Source organism: Arachis hypogaea, chromosome 20, assembly GCF_003086295.3.
Source record: "Arachis hypogaea cultivar Tifrunner chromosome 20, arahy.Tifrunner.gnm2.J5K5, whole genome shotgun sequence".
NCBI lineage: Eukaryota > Viridiplantae > Streptophyta > Magnoliopsida > Fabales > Fabaceae > Arachis > Arachis hypogaea.
Genome location: NC_092055.1, coordinates 47,145,585 through 47,156,210, shown reverse-complemented (window position 1 = coordinate 47,156,210; position 10,626 = coordinate 47,145,585). Strand labels below are relative to the sequence as shown.

At 42.1% G+C, this 10,626-nt stretch overlaps 1 non-coding gene across 1 annotated transcript; it reads left to right on the top strand.

Annotated features, from left to right (window-relative positions):
- The first annotated feature begins 5,901 nt into the window (after positions 1–5,901).
- LOC112787533 (small nucleolar RNA R71) lies at positions 5,902–6,008 on the top strand. Its single transcript, XR_003194941.1, has one exon. It is a non-coding gene; the product is annotated as a small nucleolar RNA R71 (small nucleolar RNA).
- The last annotated feature ends 4,618 nt before the right edge of the window (positions 6,009–10,626 follow it).

Sequence of the window (10,626 nt, the reverse complement as noted above, 5' to 3'; positions counted from 1 at the left end):
TGCTCGTCAAAGAGTTCTGCTTGTTCTATTTGTTTTCGATGCATCTCATGTATGTGTGCACCTTGATGTGCTTGGATGTTGATTAGCTTCTGGATAGATTTTTGTTGTTCATTTTTCCTTTGTTCTATCCTGTGGAAGGATTCACCCCATTGTTTTCCTTGTTCCAATTGCTGCTCCATCATTTGCTTCTGCCACTCCCCTTGTTGATTCATCCATCTCGAGAGCGATTCCTCTTGACGGCCCATCATCTGTAATTGAAGCTCCTTCTGTGCCTCTTGATTCTCCAAATATTGCCTAGATAAGCCATCAATGGCTTCTTGTAATTCGTGCATGTTCAAGGTGGCTGCGGCTTGCTCCTCTGAGTTTTGTCCTTCTACAGTTTGCTGGGCTACCTTCTTTCTTATCCTTCGTTGAGGTAAGGGAGATGTAACAGCATGCATACGCCGGACAATAATTGAGATACCAACTTTTATCCATTTGGGGTTTTCATCTTCGAACACTACCCCGGCCTTGTCACACAGGCAGAAAATGGTGCTGGGATAGCCTAACCTTCCTCCAGAATCACTTTTCTCAGCCATCTTCCTAATGCCTTGGGCTATGAGCTCGTGCACTTTGATCTCTCCCCCTTTAAGTATGCATTGCACCATTGTTGCTCTCTTAAGACTCACCTCTGAATTGTTTCCGGCAGGAAGGATGGATCTCCTTACAATTTCGAACCATCTCTTTGCTTCAGGGGTGAGATCACCTCTTTTTATGAATTTGGGCTTTCCATTGGGATCTCTCACCCAATCTGCTCCTTGTACGCAGATATCCTTCACAATTTGGTCATAATTAGGACTACCATCTATTCGAGATTGATAGCTTTCTTCCTCGAATGGTATGGTTCGTAGCTTCAATACCCTCATGATGCTCACGAGACTAAAATCCACAGTTACTCCTCTCACAAAGCTTATATAAGATTCCTCTTTTCTATCATACCTCACTGTGTTTGCGTAACTCTCTTACGAGCGCTGCATTTATCCTCGTGGTGACTGGATCGGTGAGGAGTGGTGCGCAGAAATATGATGGCAATACCATGGTTCACAACTTCGCACAACTAACCAGCAAGTGCACTGGGTCATCCAAGTAATACCTTACGTGAGTAAGGGTCGAATCCCACGGAGATTGTTGGTATGAAGCAAGCTATGGTCACCTTGTAAATCTCAGTCAGGCGGATATAAAATAGTAATGGGTTTTCGAAAATAAATAATAGAATAGGGATAGAAGTACTTATGTAAATCATTGGTAGGAATTTCAGATAAGCGAATGGAGATGCTTTTCGTTCCTCTGAACCTCTGCTTTCCTGCTATCTTCATCCAATCAGTCTTACTCCTTTCCATGGCTGGCTTTATGTGATACATCACCATTGTCAATGGCTACTTTCGGTCTTCTCTCGGGAAAATGATCCAAATGCCCTGTCACGGCACGGCTAATCGTCTGGAGGCATCACCCTTGTCAATGGTTTCATCTTATCCTCTCAGTGAAAATGGTCAACGCACCATGTCACGGCACGGCTATTCATTTGTCGGTTCTCGATCATGCTGGAATAGGATTTACTATCCTTTTGCGTGTGTCACTACACCCGGCAATCGTGAGTTTGAAGCTCGTCACAGTCATTCAATCATTGAATCCTACTCGGAATACCACAGACAAGGTTTAGACCTTCCGGATTCTCTTGAATGCCGCCATCATTCTAGCTTACACCACGAAGATTCCGATTAAGAGATCTAAGAGATATTCATTTAATCTAATGTAAAACGGAAGTGGTTGTCAGGCACGCGTTCATAGGGAATGATGATGATTGTCACGTTCATCACATTCAGGTTGAAGAGCGAATGAATATCTTAGAAGCGAAATAAGATGAATTGAATAGAAAACAGTAGTACTTTGCATTAATCTTTGAGGAACAGCAGAGCTCCACACCTTAATCTATGGAGTGTAGAAACTCTACCGTTGAAAATACATAAGTGAAAGGTCCAGGCATGGCCGAGAGGCCAGCCCCCTAAAACGTGATCACAGGATCAGAATACAATCCAGGATCCAGGATGTCTATTACAATAGTGAAATGTCCTATTTATAATAAACTAGCTACTAGGGTTTACAAAAGTAAGTAATTGATGTATAAATCCACTTTCGGGGCCCACTTGGTGTGTGCTTGGGCTGAGCTTTGAGTGTTGCACGTGTAGAGGTCCTTCTTGGAGTTGAACGCCAGCTTTTGTGCCAGTTTGGGCGTTCAACTCTGGTTTTGGCTCCTTTTCTGGCGCTGGACGCCAGATTTGGGCAGAGAGCTGGCGTTAAACGCCCGTTTGTGTCATTTAAACTTGGCCAAAGTATGGACTATTATACATTGCTGGAAAGCCCTGGATGGCTACTTTCCAACGCAATTAGAAGCGCGCCATTTTGAGTTCTGTAGCTCCAGAAAATCCATTTTGAGTGCAGGGAGGTCAGAATCCAACAACATCAGCAGTCCTTCTTCAACCTCTGAATCTGATTTTTTCTCAAGTCCCTCAATTTCAGCCAAAAGATTCCTGAAATCACAGAAAAACACAAAAACTCATAGTAAAGTCCAGAAATGTGAATTTAACATAAAAACTAATGAAAACATCCCTAAAAGTAACTAGATCCTACTAAAAACATACTAAAAACAATGTCAAAAAGCGTATAAATTATCCGCTCATCAAGGAGCTCCCATCTTCTCTTTTCTACCTTCTCTGTGATTTCGGGGCACTCAGTTTTCTTGACTTGAAAGCCTAGCTCATATATGATCTCCTTATCAGCCATCCATACAAATTGAAGTGCATGGTAAAAAGTTCTAAACTTCTTTTCATCAAAGGGGCGTTGCTCCATAGGCTCCTTCCCCTTTCTTCTTTTAGAGCTTGATGATGCCATGAGTAAGAGTTGATGTGTGAAAGTGTTGAGGGGTTGTAGATAAGTGGTGGAATTTGGTTAGGTTTGGATAGGATGTAGCTTGAAGAATAGTACTTCGAGAGTGAGAAGTTTGAAGAAATGGTTGCTGGAATGTGAAGGGAAGTACGGACTAGGAATCACTTATATAGGAAAGTGATGAGTGAATGAAAGGTGTGGATTGATGGGGTGGTTGTGTGATGGACGGATGGGGTTTAGCATGGGATGAGCACAAGGATCATCAACTTTATGATGGTGTTGGTTCAGTTTCCAAGCTTGTTCTTCTTTCAATGTTGCATGGCAACAATTCCCAATGCAATCCCCTTGGAGACACGTGTATAGTCCTCTCCTTTTGTGGTAGCCGAACCCTTCAATTGTTCCAACAATTCTCCTACAAAATAAAAGAAATGTGATTAAAAGAAAACTTATGGAAAGTGGTGGCAAAATTAAAAGAATAACTGCTTTTTAAAGTTTTTGTTTCTAACTACTAAGTGCTGTTCATGAGTGCACACCAACTGACTAACTCAACATCTATGTATGCAACATTGGCAACACCAAACTTAGTTTGGTGCCATGTGGTGTAAAAGATTTGTTCAAGGCCCCTAAGAGTGACATGATATGGGTTACATTTATGTTCTCTTAGTGTGCCTTAAACACCAAACTTGTTCCTCACTATATGTTGCACAAAAGGATTCATTCAAGTGCATGTCAAGTTGAGTTGAAATCCCTGAACCCTACTTTATTAACTACTTTTAAATGCATGTAAAACATGGGTTGCCTCCCATGAAGCGCTTCTTTAGCGTCACTAGCTTGACGTTCTGCCTTTGTCATGGTGGTTGGTAATCCATCAGATCTTTCCCTCTTGCAGTAAACCTATATCCATTGGCTTCATCAATGATCTCCACATGTTCTAGGGAGAAAACTTTGTTGATGGTGAAAACCTTAGGTAACTGAGATGGGATGGTGGGGAGATGAGGTGGGATATCTAGGAAGTAAGCTGAGATCACTTTATCGCCTGGAGAGAAATCTTCTGTAGGGATCTTTTTATTCCTCCATCTCCTTGGTACTTTCTTCTTTGTTTCTTTTTCTGTTATCCTGCTCTTTGTGGTCTCTTTCCCTAGGGAGATTTTATTGCTGGTCTCATATGATTCTGGTGGTTTTGGCTCCACTTGAGTTTCCTTTAGCTGTGACAGCTGCTGATTCTCTTGTTTATCACCCAAAGGCATTCCAGGGTGTACAGCTTGTGCTTTAATGCTTTTTTCTCCCACCATTGCTCTGTCATGCTCTGCCCTTAGTACCTTGCCTTCCTGACTTGCTTCTTGTGAGGGTTTGAAGACGTTGAAGGTGAGTTGTTCGTCATGTATCCTCAGTATTAGCTCTCTTCGCTCCATATCTATGAGCGCTCTGGCTGTAGCTAAGAATGGTCTTCCTAATATGATTGGGTGAAGGTGACTTTCTTCCATTTCCAGTATGACAAAGTCTGTGGGAAGGAAGTAATTCCCAACCTTCATCAGCACGTTTTCAACCACTCCAATTGCTTATTTTTGATTTTTGTCTGCCAGCCTGATGACTACGTCTGTGGGCATCAGCTCATTGATTTGCAGCCTCTTCATAAGGGATAAAGGTATTAAGTTGATGCTTGCTCCCAGATCACAGAGTCCTTTGTCAAACATTATTTCTCCTATGGCACAAGGGATGTGAAAACTCCCTGGGTCCTTCCTTTTTGTAGGCAGCTCTGGTTGAATGAGAGCATTGCACTCCTTGTTCATCACTATGGTTTGTCCTCCCTTGAGTGAGCTTTTCCGGGTAAGCAGCTCCTTCATATACTTGATGTATGAGGGCATTTGTTGGAGAGCCTTGATGAATGGTATGTTCACATGGAGGGATGCAAATATGTCAAGAAACTTTGAGTATATTCTCTTCTCTACACCACCATTTAGTAATTGGGGAAAGGGTGCATAGAGTCTCAGCAACTCTTTCTGCGTAATTGTGGTTTCCTGAGGATTCTCTTCCTGCTTTCCTGCTGATGAATCTTCAGATTGTTCTGATGGTTTGTTCAGCTCTTCCTCAGTCTCCTTATCACTTATAGTAACCATCTTGCAATCTTCCCATCTTACTTTCTTTGCTTCACCTCTTGGATTTTTCTCTGTGTCACTTGGGAAGCTATCAGTAGGTTTGGGAATCTTCTCAGATAGGTATCCCACTTGAAATTCCAGCTTCTTGATGGTGTCTCCCTGATTCTTGATATTGGCTTGCACCTCCTCTTTGAACACCTTGTTATCTTGAATCTCCTTGCATATGCCTTCAAGTAGAGTCTCAATCCTTGATAGTCTTTCTTCCGATGATGGAGAGTTGAGATTGGAAGGATGAGAAGGGCCATTTTGACTTTGGTATGGATGTTGAAGTGTGTTGTTAGGTGGGTGCTGATATGATCTCTGTGTGGAATGTTGGTGAGTTGCATTGTTGCTAGGGTTGTGGCGTCTCTGATCTTGGCCTTGATCTTGTTGATTTCCCCACCCAAAATTTGGGTGGTTCCTCCAACCAGGATTATATATTTTGGAGTATGGGTCATGGTGCTGCCTGGGTGAATTTCTAATGTAGTTGGCCTGTTCCTGATCACCCTCTGCCTCTTCATTCACTCCTTCTTGAGTTGCTGCTGAAGTGGTGATTGCTGCTACTTGATTCTTCTCTATCTTCTTGGTGAGGTCAGCTAATTGCTTGGTAATCATCTTGTTTTGAGCTAGCAGTGCATCCACATTGTTCAGCTCCATCACTCCTCTAGTGTTGCCTATTTCAGAAGCATAGAAATAGTCATTCTCAGCTACAGTATCAATGACATCTATCACTTCTTCAATGGTTTTCTTCTTGTTCAGAGATCTCCCGGATGAGTGGTCTACTGCCTTCTTTGATTCATACGAAAGGCCTTCATAGAAAATGTGCAACTGCACCCATTCATTGAACATATCTGGTGGGCATCTTCTTGTCAAGTCTTTAAACCTCTCTCATGCTTCATATAGAGTCTCACCATCCTGCTGCCTGAATGTTTGTACCTCAGCTCTCAACCTATTGATCTGTTGAGGAGGATAGAATCTTGCCAAGAACTTGTTCACCACATCTTCCCAGGTTGCTAAACTCTCCTTTGGAAAGGATTCCAGCCATTTAGATGCTTTGTCCTTGAGTGAGAAAGGGAACAGAAGTAGTTTATAAGTGTCAGGATGAAACCATTAGACTTCACAGTATCGCATATCCTCAGGAAGGTGGTTAGATGTTGGTTGGGGTCTTCTTGGACACTTCCTCTAAATGAACAATTGTTCTGAACAAGGGTGATAAGTTGTGGCTTTAGTTCAAAGTTGTTGGCATGTATGGTTGGCCGTTGGATGCTACTTCCACAGTTTCCTGGGTTTGGATTGATGTAAGAACCCAGAACTCTTCTCTCTTGCGCAGCCTGATGCACTGGACCTTCTCTGCCATGGTTGTGAGCCTCTTCTTCATGATGGTTTTCCATATTCTCATCCATGTCTGGTTCAAAGTACTCTTCCTCTTCCTCAGCACCAACTACTCTCTTTCCTCTTGCTTCCCTCCTTAATCTAAGGAAGGTCCTCTCAGGTTCAGAATAAAAGGAAGTTGAAGCCCCACTTCTTCTACCTGTCATACAACCAACAAGGCACAAGCAAGAGAGATAGATGCAGACAGTAATTTCTACAGAAATGCTGTTAGTGTGAGTGATGCAATATATCAAATAGTTAGTGGGTTAGTGACTGAATTGTAAACAACTAAGAAAATGGGTAGGGGAAAGGGAAGAAAATAGCCAAACAGAAAGTAAATTACTTAAATAAACTTAAATCAAACAAAATAAAAACAAATGCTCAATCTAGTTATCCACCAATTTAATCATTGTTGATACAAAATCAATCCCTGGCAACGGCACCATAAACTTGATGCACGAAAACTTGTCCTTTAACAAATCTCCCTCGGCAAGTATACCGAATTGTCGTCAAGTAAAAACTCACAATAGAGTGAGGTCGAATCCCACAGGGATTGATTGGTCAAGAAACTTTAATTGGAAGAATGTTCTAGTTGAGCTAATCAGAAATTGGGTTGAGAATTGTAGGAAATTAAATGGCGGGAAAGTAAATTGCAGAAAATAAATGACGGAAGGTAAATTGCAGAATCTTAAATAGGGAAGGGGAGTTTAGCATGAAAGTAAATAGCAGAAAGTAAAGAGAATGGGTAAGATCAGAAATGGGGAGTTCATTGGGCTTAGGAGATGTTGCATTCTCCGGATCAAGTCCATTTTTATCTCTTCCTCAATCAATGCATTCATTGATCTCCTTGGCAATCTTAAGTGATTGAATTCCAATTCTTTGGTAATTCAATCTCTCAAATCAGATCAATAGCCAATTCCTTGGTCTAATTGCTCATGAGAAGAGATGAAGTGTGGTCACTGATTATACCACATGTATTTCCAAATCAAAGTATTGGGAGAATTATAAGTCACCATATCCGCCCAAACCCCAATTTGGTCCAACATGAGAAAGCAATTCTAGCATGATCTCTTCATTCCTCTTCCAAAGTTCAGAAGAGATCCAAGTATGAATAGCTTCTTTTCCAAGATAACTACTCAATTGGATGAAGATTGAAAGCTTTCTAGTAAAATCAAGAGAAAAGAGAGAAGAAGGATAATGAAAACTATTATTGATCCATCAAATTACAACAGAGCTCCCTAACCCAATGAAAGGGGTTTAGTTGTTCATAGCTCTGGGAATGAAAAGCATAGAATGAGAGTACATTCTGAGAATTAAACTAAAAGTTGCAGAGAAAGTAAAATACAGAGAGTAATTCTAATAATGCCAAAAGCTCCCCTCTAGTTCAAAGTTCTCCCTATTTATACTATTCTTCTAATCTTTTAGTTGGCTCTTTAAGTCTTGGATATGGGCCTTTGGATCTTGAGTTGAAGCAGTTATCTTCTTCAGTGGGCTTAGCTTTACTTGCAGAGAGAAAGTGTGAAGTAGGCAGGGATTCTAGCTTAGGACGTTAGTGGCGTTAACGTTAAGTGAAAGTACGGGTTCGAGAACGTTAGTGACAATCACCTTTTTCACTAACGTTCCGAACCCAAGGATGCTCCACGTTAACTTCAACGTTAGTGGCATCAACGTGACCACTAACGTTGCCTCTTGGTCCTTCGCACACGTTATTGGGACTTACTTTTTCCAATAACGTTGAGAATCCTCCTTTCTCCCTATGTTAGAGTTCACGTTAGTGTGGCCAACGTGACCTTTAACGTAGGCTTGCCACATCTTCGAGAACGTTAGTGACACTTACCTTTGTCACTAACGTTCCAAAATGCCCCTACTTCCCACGTTAGAGTTCACGTTAACTAGGTTAACATGGCTTCTAACGTGGTATTGCTAGCCATCTCCAATGTTAGTGACAAAGGTGAGTGTCACTAACGTTGGCTAATCATCCCTTTTACTCACGTTAGCTTCCACGTTAATGTAGTTAACGTGGGAGTTAACGTGGCTCATAGTGGCTCATCCCAACGTTAGTGACAAAGGTGAGTGTTACTAACGTTGGCGATTCTTTGCTCCCTCCACATTAGAGTCCACGTAAACTGAGTTAACGTGGCAACAAACGTGGCTTAAAGTGGCTTAGCTCAACGTTAGTGACAAAGGTGAGTGTCACTAACGTTGGTCATTCTTTTGTTTCCCCACGTTAGAGTCCACGTTAACTGAGTTAACGTGGCTCTTAACGTGGCCAATATGAGCTTGGTCCAACGTTAGTGACAAAGCTGAGTGTCACTAACGTTGGCTTCATTTTCTTCTTCCACGTTAATTACCACGTTAATGTAGTTAACGTGGCAATTAACGTGGGCTATGATGGCTTCGAGGACGTTATTGGCGATTACTTTTCTCATTAACGTTGCAAGCTAGCTCCCCTTCCACGTTAGAGGTCACGTTAGTTAGACTAACGTGGCTGCTAACGTGGTTCTTCCTTGCTTCCTTTGTCCTGAAATCAAGCAATAAAGTGCATCAAAGTTCTAGTCCAAGTTATGAGACATGCATCATCCAATTTGTCATTCAATTCATGCATAATTCTCATAAATTCATATAAAAATCACAATGTTAGCTTGAATCAAGATGTAAGTGAAATTCTACCCAAAACATGCTTATTTCCTAAGAAAGTGTATGAAACTACCCTAAAACCATAAAGAAAAGGTCAGTGAAACTGGCCAAAATGCCCTGGCATCACGAGTCCCCCCTTTGCCCTTAGTTCCTTGGGTCTTTTCCATACAGAATCAAGTTGGATTTGGGCCTGGAGCTTTGCAAAAATCACCAGCCATGATTTCATTAATGAGTCACGTGATGGGTGCCACGCGTGCATGTCGGTCACGCGTGCACGTCATATGAACTCCTCGAGCCACGCATACGCTTCAGTCATGCCTACGCATCAGTGGTGTTTCGCGATCACCACACGAGTGCGTCAGCTTATGCACCAGTCTTAGCTACACACGGCCACGCGTGCACATCAATCACGCGTGCGCATCGCCACCACTTTTCCAAAGCTTTATCCTTCATGTCCCTTCCACTTGTGCATGCTTCCTTTCCATTTTTTAGGCCATTCTTGCCCTATAGATCCTGAATCCACTTAACAAATATGTCACGGCATCAAATGGTAATGGAAGAGGATTAAAAGGATGCATTTTTAGGGTTAAAGAAGCATGTTTTAAACCATGAGGCATAATTAGGAAAGAAACACAAAAAATATGCAATTTTATATGAATAAGTGTGAAAAATATTGATAAAACCCACCAAATTACACACAAGATAAACCCTAAAATTGGAATTTATCAGTATGCCCATAATACTTGGGAGAGCTCGTCAGCCCAAGCTCCCTTCGCATCTTGTACTCGGTGTTTCAGCCCGGCCAGTATGATTATTTGCCATTTTGGCTTGTCCGTTGGCCTGGGAGTGTTCTACCGAGGCGAGCTGGTGTTTGATCTTTAGATTAGACACCAAGTTCTTAAAGCTCGAGTCGGTAAATTGAGTCCCATTGTTCGTGGTGATGGAGTGGGCAATTTCAAACCTTGTGACAATGTTTTTGTACAAGAGTTTTTTACTTTTTTGAGCAGTTATAGTGGCTAAGACCTTCGCTTCAATCCACTTAGTAAAGTAGTCAACCCTTACTATGAGGTACATGACTTGGCCAGATTATGGTGGGAATGGTCCGAGTAGGTCGAGTCCCCATTTTGCGAAAGGCCAAGGTGAGGTAACGCTAATGAGCTCTTCAGGGGGTGCTATATGGAAGTTAGCGTGTTTTTGGCAAGGAGGGCATGTTTTGACAAACTCAGCAGCCTCCTTTTGCAAAGTCGGCCAAAAGAAGCTGGCTTAGACCACCTTCTTACTTAGGGCCCAAGCTCCTAGGTGATTTCCACACATGCTACTGTGGACGTCTTTTAAGACTTCCTTTGTGTCGGAGGTCAGGATACATTTTAGGAGAGGTGTTGAGATCCCTCTTTTTGTATAGGGTGTTGTAGACCAGCGTGTAATTTGGTGCTTCTCTTTTGAGCCTTTTTGCTTCCTTCTTCTCTGGGGGAGGATCTCGAGCTTGAGGTAGTTGACTCTGGGGGTCATCCATCCTAAGTGTTTATTAGATATGTTTGGCACCTCCTCCTCTTTTGAAATT